This window comes from Lactuca serriola, chromosome 4, assembly GCF_051521515.1.
Source record: "Lactuca serriola cultivar US96UC23 chromosome 4, Lser_US96UC23_V15, whole genome shotgun sequence".
NCBI lineage: Eukaryota > Viridiplantae > Streptophyta > Magnoliopsida > Asterales > Asteraceae > Lactuca > Lactuca serriola.
In genome coordinates this window covers 207703867-207717847 of record NC_136411.1, presented here as the reverse complement: position 1 = coordinate 207717847, position 13981 = coordinate 207703867, and the positions used below count along the sequence as shown (strand labels likewise).

At 41.1% G+C, this 13981-nt stretch overlaps 1 non-coding gene across 1 annotated transcript; it reads left to right on the top strand.

Annotated features, from left to right (window-relative positions):
- The first annotated feature begins 4199 nt into the window (after nt 1-4199).
- On the top strand, nt 4200-4307 carry LOC145103509 (small nucleolar RNA R71). Its single transcript, XR_013706596.1, has one exon. It is a non-coding gene; the product is annotated as a small nucleolar RNA R71 (small nucleolar RNA).
- The last annotated feature ends 9674 nt before the right edge of the window (nt 4308-13981 follow it).

The window sequence follows — 13981 nt, the reverse complement described above, 5'->3', positions numbered from 1 at the left end:
AAATAACATTTCTTGCCATTTCTAGCGATTAATAACACTTATTCAAATCTAGTGTAAACCCACTATTTAGCACTAAGGAATAAACTCCTATCTTGGTGACAGGTGATGCTTTCATGTTTCCCATGATCAAATTTATCTTACCTTGCTCCACATTCTCACTTTTTCTTAGTCCCTACAAATCACAACATATGTGAATACCACAAACGGTATAAACAATATAGTGTATATACCTGCATGGTTGGGTTTTACTTTCCCATCCTTCACATCTTGCTTGTACTTTGGGCAGTTTCGCTTCCACTGCGACTTTTCATGACAATAGAAGCATTCAGCCTCATTAGGGTTAGCAGAAGGAGTGACAGAACCTTTTTTGGTTTTGCTTGATGAGGAGCCTTCAAGGGTCTTACCCTTGGTAGCCTTAGAAGGGTTCTTTCTCTTCTTCCCTTTGCCATGCCCGATTGCCAAGACATTGGCCACAGTAGGAGTAGGAGATGGAGTAGTAACAACCTACTTACCTTTTAGACCACTTTCCGCGATCTTCAAGAGTCCCTGAAGTTTACTGAGGATGACTTCTTCCTTGTTCATGTGATATTTCATGCGGAATTGATCATAACACGATGGTAAAGAGTGCAAAATGATGTCTATTGCTAACTCCTCGGGGAAGTTCACATTTAGCTTCAGTAAACGGTCCACATACCTTTTCATTTTCTACATGTAGCCCGTGATGGGTTCACCATCCTTCATTCGGGTTGTTATCATGGAGGAGATTATTTCATATCGCTCTTGACGATCACTCTGATGGTAACGGTCCATCAAGTCCTGGTGCATCTCAAAAGGATAATAGTCCTCATAGGACTTTTGGAGCTCGGCTGTCATGGTGGCCATCATGATGCATGCTACTTTTGTAGCATCCCTTTCATGTACCTCATAATCAGCAAGCTCTTTAGGAGTAGCAGTTGGCTCGGGTACCTTTAGCTCCTTGTCAAGAACATATTCTTTGTTCTCATACCGAGTGACCATCCTGATGTTCCTGATCCAATCAGTAAAGTTGGATCCATCGAAGATGACTCTCCCACAAGGATTCATGAGAGAGAAAGAGCTAGTAGGGTTAGATCCAAAAGCATTGTTATTGGAAGACATCTGAAAAGAAGGGGAATATATTAGATTAGATTTAGAGATAGTCCTTAATAAAACTCCTAAATGTAGTATTAAGGCTAGGACCCAACACAATATTTTATAACTTAGAAGAGGGATGCCGTAATCTAAGCTATAAGATATTTGAAGGTAGGTGAATGACGATTCACCAATTTCCACCATGAAAAACGAAATTTTAATTAGGTTTGAATTGGTTTAGAAACTCCTAGATTCTTTGAGATTCATTGAACATCCTTCAATGGCATGTTTCAATCTCGAGTGTTCCCTTCAGGTTTTGTGACTGGGATGCCGAAGATCACAAAACAAGGTGTGAAGTAACCATGCAAATTACTTGGTACCCTTAATGTACTACCCCTCAATTGATGTGCCGGTTAACCACACACGCTCCATCGATACTATGATAAAAATTAAGTTACCCTTCACCTACCTTGTTAAGTTCAAGTTAATGTGTTGGTTAACCACACAAGCTCCACTAATGACTTAAACAAAGTGTAAAGTGTAATTTCATGGATTAGTACCTTATAGCCATTGTAAATGGATTAGCAAAAACATTACACCATCTAAAACAAGTTTTATAACACCAAAACAGTTTTGGTAATGTTTCTAGTCCATTTCCAGCAGCAAAAGTCAAAAATCTGCATTTTGTGGCTCCTACTCGTCAAGTGCACGAACCTACTCGCCGAGTAGGATGAAGATACACATGAACTCGGCGTGTCCCCCCATGGACTCGGTGAGTTCATCAGGCAGACAACAAGTTTTTCGACTTTTTCCAATATTTTGCATCAAGTATCAAAGAAACAAGCCTAGGCTCTGATACCACTGATGGGTTTTGAGCATTCTAACACTTCCTAAGTGTACATGCAACCCTAATAAACCTTGGATCTATGTCTGTCTAAGATACATGCAAATAATTATTTTTTCAAGGTTTATATCCTAACTAGCATGGCATGGGGTACATGAATCAAATAAAGCTAGTAGAAATACATACCTTGTAGTTGTAGTTGATTGCTTGAAGTTTTAGAGCCTAGCACCAATAGTGTGGATGCCTCAAATGGAAATCACAAATCACCACAAACTTGGAACTTTGAGAGAATAGTCACTACTATCTTGAAATCGGCCCTCTTGCTTTACTCACATCAACTAGTGTGATTTCAAGAACCAAAGCCTCCTTTATATAGTGTGGTGGATTAGGTTTACATCCATGTAAACCCTAATACCCATGTCTCTTCATTTCCATGAGATCCATAGGTTAAAGCTCCATGGAGTATCCATGGAGTTTCCATGCAAGCCTAGCCCATTCCAAAGAAGCATTAGCCCACACTATATAAATATAGAAGCCCATATTTAATTAGTAATACTTTTGATCCCTAAGTTAATCCTAGATTAATTATAGATCAATACTAATTAAATAATATGATCTTATATTAATATATGAGAACTTATAATATATTAATAAATCATAACTTATACTATTCTCAAAAGATTATCCATAACTTGTTCGGGTGAAGTGCAACCCAAATGCACCATGCCGATTCGGGTCAAGTACATACCAAATATAGTTATGGACTTAGACACTATATCCAACAAAAGCTCCAAACTCTGATTAAAGTAATATTTTCATGGAATGTTCCAAGCCAGTGTCACTTGAATAAAGTTCCTACAACCTATCCCATATATCTTTCGTGGTACTACATGCTCTCACAAGACGAAACGTATCTGGAGGAAGAAAAAATTTGAAAATTCTCATAGCTTTTATGTTGCTCAGGAGCTTCTTCCTCTCATCGGGAACAACATCTTTATTTTCAAGAAGTATTTTGTTGTACTCATATAAATTTTTTACCGTCTATCTTGTACCGGAATACGTGAACATCTCCATGGTCACTAAATGACATATAGTAGCACCATGTTATTCGATTCTAAGAACATAGTCTTCGAATTGCAATGCCCGAATTCATAATCTTGAGGAAAGAGTATCAGAATCTTTGTAGTAGATCCAATAGAGAGATTGAAAGAAAGAGTATGAGGATCTTCATTCTGCACGATGTCAAGAATTAACTAAAACAGATATAGAATTAGAAGAGTAATACGTGAATCGATATCTAAGGAAAAACTAGAGATCTAGATCTAGAGCCTACAACCGATTGAAGCGATTGAGACACCAATAATAAGTCCAAGAAAAATGACAAACCCTAGTAAAAACTCAACAGAAGAATAGCGACTTAATTACACTATCTCCTGCTTTGATACCAATTGTGAGAACAATAACTGTGATCGATAGATTCTATAGTGAATAACGTGAATTAAATGACAAGAACAATGATCAAAATAGTGCTGAATGCTTTGATTATAAATAACCATACAAGAGTTCAATGAGAACTTCTCTATAAGAGCTATGCATCGCGACTAAACGTTAACCCTAATAATACATACATGCAACATTTACAGGCTAGACGATAAGCATAAACACGAGAATGGACAAGCCCATCTCGGTACAAGTAAACCTATACATGACATATTTGACACAAGATTAATAAGTCGAACACAAAATTCATTTTCTTCTCAAGTGGTGGTTGTTCTTTTTGGTAAAAACCTCGACCGGTTTGTCTAAAATTTTCATCTTTTTGCTTCTTGTACTCTTCATATGACAACCACTCCTTTTTGGGCTTCTTGTACCACTTGAGTAGCAAACTTGTGATTTTTGGTTACCATTCTCACCTAGATCACAATCTTTAGTAAAATGTGACCCAATACAATTATCACACCTAACTCTTGTTGCATGGATGGCTTGATCCATCTTTGTTAACCGTTGATCCATATTCTCTAACTTCACCAAAACAATAGCTATACTTTCATTGCCTCCATCTGCTTTACCTCTAGTAACGTCCTCTTGTGGGTCATGGTACTCACGTGAGTGCTTTGAGAACTCTTTAATAAGTTCCTTAATAGTTGTCGCCTCCTTTTTCGTTATTGGTCCTTGAAGGTCAAGAAGTTGCCTTGTTGTGACATTCACTCCATCATAGAAAATGGACACTTCTTGTAGGACATTGAGATTGTGTTGAGGACAACTTCTAAGCAAGCCCTTGAATCTCTCCCACACATCATATAAGGACTCGATAAACCTCTTGTTGAAAATTAGCAATCTTTTTCTTGAGCTTTGAGATCTTCTAAGGTGGACTAAATTGCTTAATAAAATCATCATGAAGATTTGCCCAGGTAGTAATGGATTCGGGCACGAGTGATTCCAACCAAACCTTGGCTTCACCGATAAATGTCACTGGAAGCATCCTAAGTAACATACATTCTATTAGAACATTTGTAAGACCCAATTCCTTGTATGTCTTAGATTCAAGAATTTTAAGTATTTTTCTCTGGGACACAACGAGTTGGTGGCCCAACTCGTCGAGTAAAGACGGGATCTAAAGGAAGTTTAACTGACTTACTCAAAGAGTCGGAGACGGACTCGGTGAGTAGGTGTTGTTTGAGTGAAACTCTAAATTTGAGGGTTTGCACCCTATTTAAACGTCTTATTGCAGCCTCCATTTTCCCTTATGCTCCCAGAACACATCTTATTGAACCCTAGCCGCTTTGAGTGAGATAAGGCCATTTTTGGTGCTTTTGGGTGGTTTGTGAAGCTTGAAAGGAAGGAAGAAGCTTGGGAATTCAAGTTGGGGCTTGTAGATCTAGAGATTGTATTCCATATTCAACTCAACCAAGGTAAATGCCCCTGTTTTGGTCTTCCATTTGGTTGTTCATCCTTAAGGCTTAGATTTGGGTGCATTTAGGGCTTTCTAAGCCATTTTCGGATTTGTGTCATTTGAGGGGGTTCTACTTTCAGATCTGAGTCATTTAAGGGGTCTCATGGCACAAAGGTGCCAACACTATGGCCATGAGAGCCCCATGCACATTGTAGAGCACCTTTTATGGATTTTTGAGCCAAAACCCCATGCATGTGCACCAAGTTTTGAACTTTACATATCAAATGGACATTAGTAGGGTCAAGAAGGGACTCAACGAGTTGTTCTTGGAGGGGTCTCATGACATTGACGTGTTAAGACCCATTTAAATCGACTGTATAATAAGGGTCTAGAAGGGACTCGACGAGTTGTTCTTGGAACTCGGTGATTCGGTGTGTAATGACCACTAAATCCTTTTTGTGGTTGGACCAGTGGTTCGGGAAGGAAGTCCCGTAAATGTTTAGACTCGAAAAGGGACCTGGGAATCATGGGACTCAGTGAGTGTATGAACAGAATCGGCGAGTCCAAGGCAATCTACCAACCTTTGAAGATAGACTCGACAAGTTGTTCTACAACTCGGCGAGTCATAGACTGGGCACGTTCTCATGAGGGAGATGAACTCGCCGTGTTGAAGGAAGAACTCGACGAGTCGGATGAAGATGGTCCTAATGGTTTGAATGAAGGAGAACTCGACGAGTTTTTGCTAGACTCAACGAGTGGAGTTGGGGTTGGATCGGGTTAGTGGAGCATGGACTCGACGAGTTGGTAGACCAACTCGGCGAGTCAGATCAATTGGATGTTGACTTTGACCAAGGTTGACTTTAAATGGTTACGGTATTGACCCTGGTTAGGGTTGCATATTCAGTTTGATGACTTGAGGATTGTCGTGTAGGGATTGACGAGTCGAGGAGAGCCGATATTCACGCCGAGGATAGATCAGACACTACACAGCATCAAGATGAGTTACCTTCCAGTACCAGTGGGTCTACGGCCACAATTTCGGCCCACTAGTAGGAGTTATATGTTAGATGATTGTCTTTGTGATATTCATCTAGGTTGATAGTACCATATATGTTATATGTTGGCATGATATGTTATATGTGATAGTGGTAGTAAGGGGAGAACAACCCTAAGTTCGGTTGTTAGGACTGAAGGGTAGGTCGGACACCCCAGATATGTCTGACAGTATGTTATGATATGTTTATATGTTGGCATGATATATTATATGTGATAGTGGTAGTAGGAGTGGAATAGTCCCCAAGTTCGTTTGTTAGGCCCGAAGGGTAGTTCGGACACCATAGATATGTCTGATATTATGTTTATGTTATGATATATGTGATAGTAGTAGTACGGGGTGGAATATTTCTTGAAGTTTGGTTGTTAGGACCGATAGGTAGGTCAGCACTGGAGAATGGCTTAACACGGGTAGGTCAGCACCCCAGAATGGCTTCAAATGGTTAGGTCAGCAACCCATAATGGCTTGACACGGGTAGGTCGGGCACCCCAGAATTGCCTGATTGTATGTAGGATATGTGATTGTATGGTATGTGGTATGATGGGGGAACTCACTAAGCTTTGTGCTTACAATTTCAGTTTTGGTTTCAGGTACCTCTTCGTCCAAGGGGAAGGAGCTGGCAGGGTATCAACGCATTACAAAGGCACATATGATTTCCACTTAGAGTTTTATGGGATTGTACTATGATATTTTATTACATTTGGATGCTATGGTTTTTGAGATATGATACTACGGTTTTTATGTATTGATATGATTTTAGCAATGTCTTGGCAGGTTATTTTATAATTCACAAAATTTAAAATGAAAATTTTGGCCTCAATTTTTTGGATGTTACAAGTTGGTATCAGAGCCCTGGTTTGAGGGATTCTGACACACCCTTGAGGGTTTCTGGACTCAAACCAAGGGACTAAAAGATTTTTGAAGGAGAACAGTTTATAAAATTTTAAGTTAAGGAATATTGAGAAAAGACAAGGTGTGTGATACGTGTAACCAACTGGGCTCAAGTAAGTTTTCCCCAAGATACCCATACTTGTTATGCTATGTGTATGGTTCATAATTATGAGAACTGCATGCTAGATTAGGGTTAGGCATCTAGAAGGATGCATTATATGCCTGATATATAATTCTAAGAACTACATGCTAGAGTAGGGCTAAGGATCTACAACATGCCTTGAATGCCTGTTGTATGAGCTGCATGCTAGGACTGTTTAGTCAACAGTAGGATAGCCTGGTTAGGTTATGCCTGATGTGGTTACTCGATGCATGAATGCTGCTTGCTTTATGCTTAAGGGGTCCTGGCTAACTTTAACTATCTAGTGAGCATATATTTAACAGTATTCACAAGCTAGTTAGGGAAGGGAAGCAGGGACTCCTAGTGCATCTGATGGCGGAGAGTAGGTCGGAGAGTGCCCTAGGAAAGCCTAAGACGAGATTAGTAGGAAAGGGTATTGTAAAGAGACTTGGTGAAGTTGAAGCTATTCTTGAGGAAAGTACAAATAGATGTGAAAGGTAGTATGGGCCCGTACTACTTGAAATAGAGGATCCATACTCGATTCAAGGAGGGCCGAGATTGAACCAAGGAACTTGGAGAGTGTGTCAGACCTCTCGAGAGCATGAATGATGCTGCCATGAATGTGGTTATTTGCAGTACGACAATTACACGAAATGGGGTAGGAGGTTCAGGATCAGGATAAGGATCAGGCTCGGGTGTAGGATCCGAGCAGGTTGATGATGGTCTATGTGAGTTCGTCGCGTCTGATATCATGAGAGGTATCCTTGAGTCGACCTCGATTATCTTTGGGTCGATCAAGGAAAGGATTATTGATCTGATGGAGGATCGCCTTCGAGCATTTAGGAGTGATTTGGCGTCTAACCAGACGGGTACGCGCACACTGTCCTTCAAGAACTTAAGAGGTACTGGTGCATCATATTTTCACAGGGTGAAGGACCCCATTGCTGCCAAGAGATGGATCGCAAACATTGAGTCTGCACAGTTGACAAGCTTCTGCATGGAACGGTCCAAGGTCCGCTTCGCTATGGGATGTCTGAGGGATAGAGCCAGATATTGGTGGGAGTCGGTTGGTGACTCGTTGGGAGCTCCAGTCGTCGAGGCTATGACGTGGTCAGATTTTGTGCCTGATTCAGGGCTGAGTTTGCGCCGACTGCGGAGCTTGAGTAGCTGGTCAAAGAGTTTTTGGATATAAGGCAGACTACGGAGACTGTGGTGGAGATCACCGCCAAGTTCCGGCAGAGAGCATTGTTGGTACCCTAATAAGCGGGAGATGAGGAGATGCGGAATACCTACTACCATGATATGTTGAGGACTGATGTTCGGGAGCATGTCAACTATTCAGCCTGCCCGACCCTTGAGTCTATTATTGCCAGGGCAAGGGAGAGGGAGCTCGATTTGGAGCATGTCAGGAAGAGGAAAGTAGAGACTGAGCAGGTGACAAGGGGTTTCATAGAAGAAACCCAAGGGATCCAACGTTAGGTCGAAGGGCCAGCCAGGCCAGAGCCGCTGTAGGAAATGCGGCAGGCCGCATGAGGGAGCTTGTAGAGCGGGATCAACCAGCTGCTGCAAGTGCAGCAAGATGGGCACTTTGGCAGAGATTGTACTACCCTCGCCCCCACAGTGTAGATGTCAGACCTGATTTGCTTCCATTGCAATCAGAGGGGCCATAAGAAGGCCAACTGTCATAGATTGACAGCAGCGAATGCAGCAGCGCCAACGGTGGCACCGATTCTAGTGATAGTACGGGTGACGGATGGTCGAAAGGCCAAGGTAGAGGCTCGAGTGCTGTGGAGCCAAGCATTTCAGTTGACAGGTGAGGAGTGTCACACCCCCGAACCGTCAGAACGGACGGCGGAAACATCTGGGGGTGGGTGATGTCATGCGTAGTATCACAACAATCGTGTCATAGCAATCAGAGTAAACATAACCATTACATTACAATATGAATATTTACATCTATTTGAAAACATAGTTCGTACATATCGTTATATAACAATAGTAAAAGACTTCACTTTAACGTGCTCCGTCTTCTCCAAAAGCTGGCAAGGGTACCTGTCTATCGTTGCCTTGAGAATAGAAGCGGTTTTGAAAACATATCAGCATAAAGCTGGTGAGTTCATAAGCATGTTATTGTATTGAAAACTAGTCGCTAAATTTGTACAAAATATTTCTTTTCATTATAAGTAAATATCGTTTATATTCAAACCCTGGTTTCCATCATTAAGTGAAGTATGTTACGTTTAAAAAACCCTGGCTAGCACCAGTATGTAAGTATGTTATGTATGAAAAACCTTGGCCACCGCCAGTAAGTAAAGTATGTTTTACCAAAAACCGTGGCTATTGCTAGTAAGTAAGGTACGTTCCATATGAAAACCTTGGCCACCACCAGTATGTGAGGTAGTTTTGTTACTTAAAATAAAATCAAAGGTTGTGTCCCTGGAATACCCTCTAGTAATTAGATAGGTAGTTTTATTAATTAAAATAAAACTATCGAAGAAGGAAAATCCCGTAAACAAAAGTTACTTTATACTTATTGTGAGTCGTATATCCATGCTAAATGACTGATGACCTCCTTGACGTTTCTTCAGGCATCGTACGATTACAAAATTTGTCACCCCAGGCATGCCTGCCTAACTCTAGCTAACAGTTCAGGTGTGGCATTGTCGCTCTTGAATTGATCTATCCACAAATTTCATGCTCTCCCTCCAGGAGACTCTGGTTATACTAAAGGTGAGGATTTACCAGTACCCCGAGGGGTACCATGAAGATAGGTCTCACAATCCTATATTAACTAGTTTACGTGTAGTTCGGTTGTTCTCAAGTTCGCAATCGTTTGTATATGGTGTAGAGTACAAATAATTATACACAAAATAATTATTTAGTAAGATACTCTTGTTATCTGTAGATAATCATGGATAAACTAAATATGTCATAGTTTATGTACTTGACTTTGTACATAGTCTGAATCTGTAAAATCGTTAGTGAATTCCCCAAACTGTACCTATTATAGTTTGACTGGTAAATTGTCTTCATGTATTGTTCTAAAAACTTATGCAATTATGTTTAGAAATTGTCCCTCATGCTCCGTATAATACAAAAGGGATAAACTATCTAAATGGTAAATGTAAAACCGTTGAAATTGTATTAGATTATAACTTGTGAAAACCTTTATGTTTGGCTTGTATTCCCCCCTGAAAATGTTTTAAAAAGTATAAAAGCGTAGGGGTATGAACTCACAGTTGGATGGATGCAAAGGATTGGTTGGACGATCCTTGAGTTGACGTATGTTGCTTTTAACAGAATCCTAATATCAAATAAATACATATATGTATCTAAATTAGCGATTTCGTTAGTTAAAGTGTTATAAAAACACTTGGTTTCGGTTAAGGAGTGTTACTGGGACTTGGTTGAATCGAGGAAATAGGCTTGCCCCCACAAAAGAGGTGTTTACGGCCGTATATAGGGTTTGCGACCGTGAACAAGGTTTGTGGGCGTGAATGGATTTTACGGCCGAGAACTAGGTTTACGGCTGTGAACAGGGTTTATGTTTGTTAACTGCGTTTGCAGCTTTTGAAGATCTGAAGGATTACGACCATAAACTCAAGAACAAAGGTGCTTGTTACGGTCAAGAAGTTTAGAGAGAGAAAGTGGGTGTTTCCATCCAAGAAGGTTCAAATGAGGGTGGGGGGTCTTGTATTTATAGGCCAGGGGTATGGTTGGTGGTGGGGTCCACCTGGTACTAACCGTAAACGGGTTTACAGCCGTACACGAGTTTACGGCCGTAAACTCGTCCTGGCCATGAACATGTCGATTTTTGAGAAAACAAAGATTTATCACACGATTTTTGGTTTTTCGAATCGCATAGAATTTTAACTATGTCCCTAGTTGATTTACTTAACTCAAGAAGTTGGCGGAAAATTTAATCAGATTAAATTTTATTAACGGAGATGGGTTAAAATTAACGAGATAAATTTCGGGTTGTCACATCATCCCCCCGATAGAGGGAATTTCGTCCCGAAATAAAAACATAGAATACAAATCATGGATTCGGTAAGAGATGCAAATATTTCTGTTTATCTGATTTTCGCGCTCCCAAGTTAATTCTGGTCCCCGCCTGGCATTCGAGCAAACCTTCACTATTGGGATGCGACTTTGTTTCGTTCGTTTGATCTCTCTATCCATAATCTCGACCGGTTCTTCCATGAAGTTCAGGTTTTCGTTGATTTCAATCTCATCGAGAGGGATTATAAGGGTCTCATCGGATAAACACTTTTTAAGGTTCGAGACGTGGAAGACGGGATGAATGTTGCTAAGTTGTTGAGGTAAACAAAGTTTGTAGGCTACAGGACCGATCCTAGAAAGGATCTTGAAGGTTCCTATGTATCTCAGGTTCAACGTTCCACGCTTTCCAAAGTGTACCAAGCCTTTCCAGGGTGAGACCTTCAACATAACACGATCTCCAACCAGGAAGTCCAAGGGTTTTCGTCATTTATCGACGTAGCTCTTTTGTCTGTCTCATGAGGCCTTCAATCATTCCCGGATTTGTGCGATCTTTTCAGTGGTTTCACGGATGATTTTTGGACCAGTGAGAGTGCTGCTAGGGACTTGCCCCTTCGATAGCTACGTGTCGCCCACCTGAGCCCAGCACAGAGGGGATCTGCACTTATGGCCATAGAGGGCTTCAAAAGGCGCAACCTTGTTGCTGGTATAATAACAATTGTTTTAGGAAAACTCTACCAAGGGAAAATGTGTCTCCCACGATTTACCGAAGTCGATGACACATGCTCTCAACATTTCTTCTAAGGTCTGGATGGTTCTCTCACTCTGTCCATCTGTCTGAGGATGGTAACTTGTGGTCATATCCAGCTTAGTTTGAAGAGCTTTCTGCAGGGACTGGCAAAATCTCTAGGTGAACCTACTATCTCAATCGGAGATAATGGATTCAAGCACACCGTGCAGTCGAACTATCTCTTGGATGTATATTAGTGTGAGTCTCTCCATTTTGAAAGTTTCTTTGATTGGTAGGAAGTGAGCGGATTTTGTCATTGGATCGACTATTACCCAGATGTGATCATACCTACTCGGAGATTTGGATAATTTGGTAATAAAATCCATAGTAATCCTCTCACACTTCCACTCAGGTATCTCCGGCTGCTGCAGCAAACCTAAGGGCTTCTGATATTCAACCTTCACCTTGGCACAATTCAGACACTTGACCACGAAGGTAGCGATCTCCGCTTTCATGTTCGGCCCCCAATACAGTTTCTTGAGATCGAGGTACATCTTATCTGAACCTAGACGAATGGAGTATCTAGTCTTCTGAGCTTCGTTCATGAGAACCTACCCGTAACCACCGAACTTTGGGGTCCAGATCCGGTCCATAGATTTCATCTCCCTTGATCTCTAGGTTCTTTTCCATTCCTCTCAAGGCTTCACCCGACATGTTCTCTGGTTTAAAGGCTTCCAGCTGAGCCTCCTTGATTTGCACGAATAAATGGGAATGGATAGTCATTTTCAGTGCCTTCACTCTACGTCCTAAGCATTCTTTTCGACTAAGGGCGTCTGCCACCACATTGGCCTTGCTGGGATGGTAGCGTATTTTGCACTCGTAATCGTTGAGTAGCTCAACCATCGCCGTTGTCTCATGTTCAACTCCTTCTGGTAGAAGATGTGCTGCAGGCTTTTATGGTCAGCGAAGATAGTACACTTGGTTTCGTAGAGATAATGTCTCCATATCTTCGATGTGAAGACCACTGCTCCCAATTCCAGGTCGTGTGTTGTGTAGTTGACTTCGTGTGCTTTCATCTATCTTGAGACATAAGCAATAAATTTTCCTTGCTGCATGAGCATACAACCTAATCCCTGACTGGATGCATCATAGTAGACAACGAAGTCCTTCGTCCCTTCAGGCAGAGACAATATAGGTGTTCTGCATAGGACCCGCTTCAATGTTTGGAACGCAGTGTCTTGCTTTTCACTCCAACAAAAGGGTACGCCTTTCTGAGTCAGAGTGGTTAAGGGTTTGGCAATTCTGGAGAAATTTTGGATAAACATGCGATAATAGCCACCGTGACCCAAAAATAGACGGATTTGTGTGGGCGTCTTCGGTGCTGACCAGTTCTCTATCGCTTTGATTTTGAAGGGGTCCACGTGTATGCCTTCCTAGTTTACCACGTGACCTAAGAAGGTTACTTTTCGAATCGAAAATTCGCTCTTGGAGAATTTCGCGTACAGCTTCTCCGTCCTTAAAGTTTCAAGAACCAATCTCAAGTGTTGTTGGTGATCCTCCTCGTTTCTGGAATAGAAAAGTATATCATCGACGAACACGATTACGAACTTGTCCAAGAAGGAACGTTACACCCGATTCATCAGGTCCATGAATACCGCCAGTGCGTTGGTTAGACCGAAGGGCATTACTACGAACTCGTAGTGACCATATCGATTCCGAAATGTTGTCTTAGGAACATCACCCTCGTGGACTCGCAGCTAATAGTAGCCTGATCGTAGGTGTATTTTGGAGAAGTAGCTGGTTCCTTGAAGTTACTCAAAAAGGTCGTCGAATTATGACCACGTTTGGGTAACGTGTGGTGAGGGTGAGAGCAGTCCGTTGGGTAAAGGGGAAGTTGGAACGTATTTTATGTCTTAGGGTAATAGGAAGAGACAGATTAAAACGATATGATTTTGGAAAAGAATGAGAGAGATGCACAAGGGATGTTTTTTTTTTATTAAATGCCTTCTTTTTTTTGTTTTCTCTATTTAATGAACGATCATTAAATAGCACACCATGTTGTTTTAAGAGAAAAAAATTGAAAATTATTTATGGTGACTGCGGATTGAAACATCATTGCGGATAGATCATATGTCGTCGGATGGATGAGTGCGGTAGAAGAACTGAGAGGAACACTTGAACAAGGATTAGTAATAACAAATAATAAAGACCATTGAAGTATAAGTATGATATATGGTTGCGGTATAGATGATATAACAAAACCATCTATCATAATTAACTTCAACTAGGACCGCAACAGAGACCAATGATGGTCTGCGGTACCTATTAATTCAAAAAGA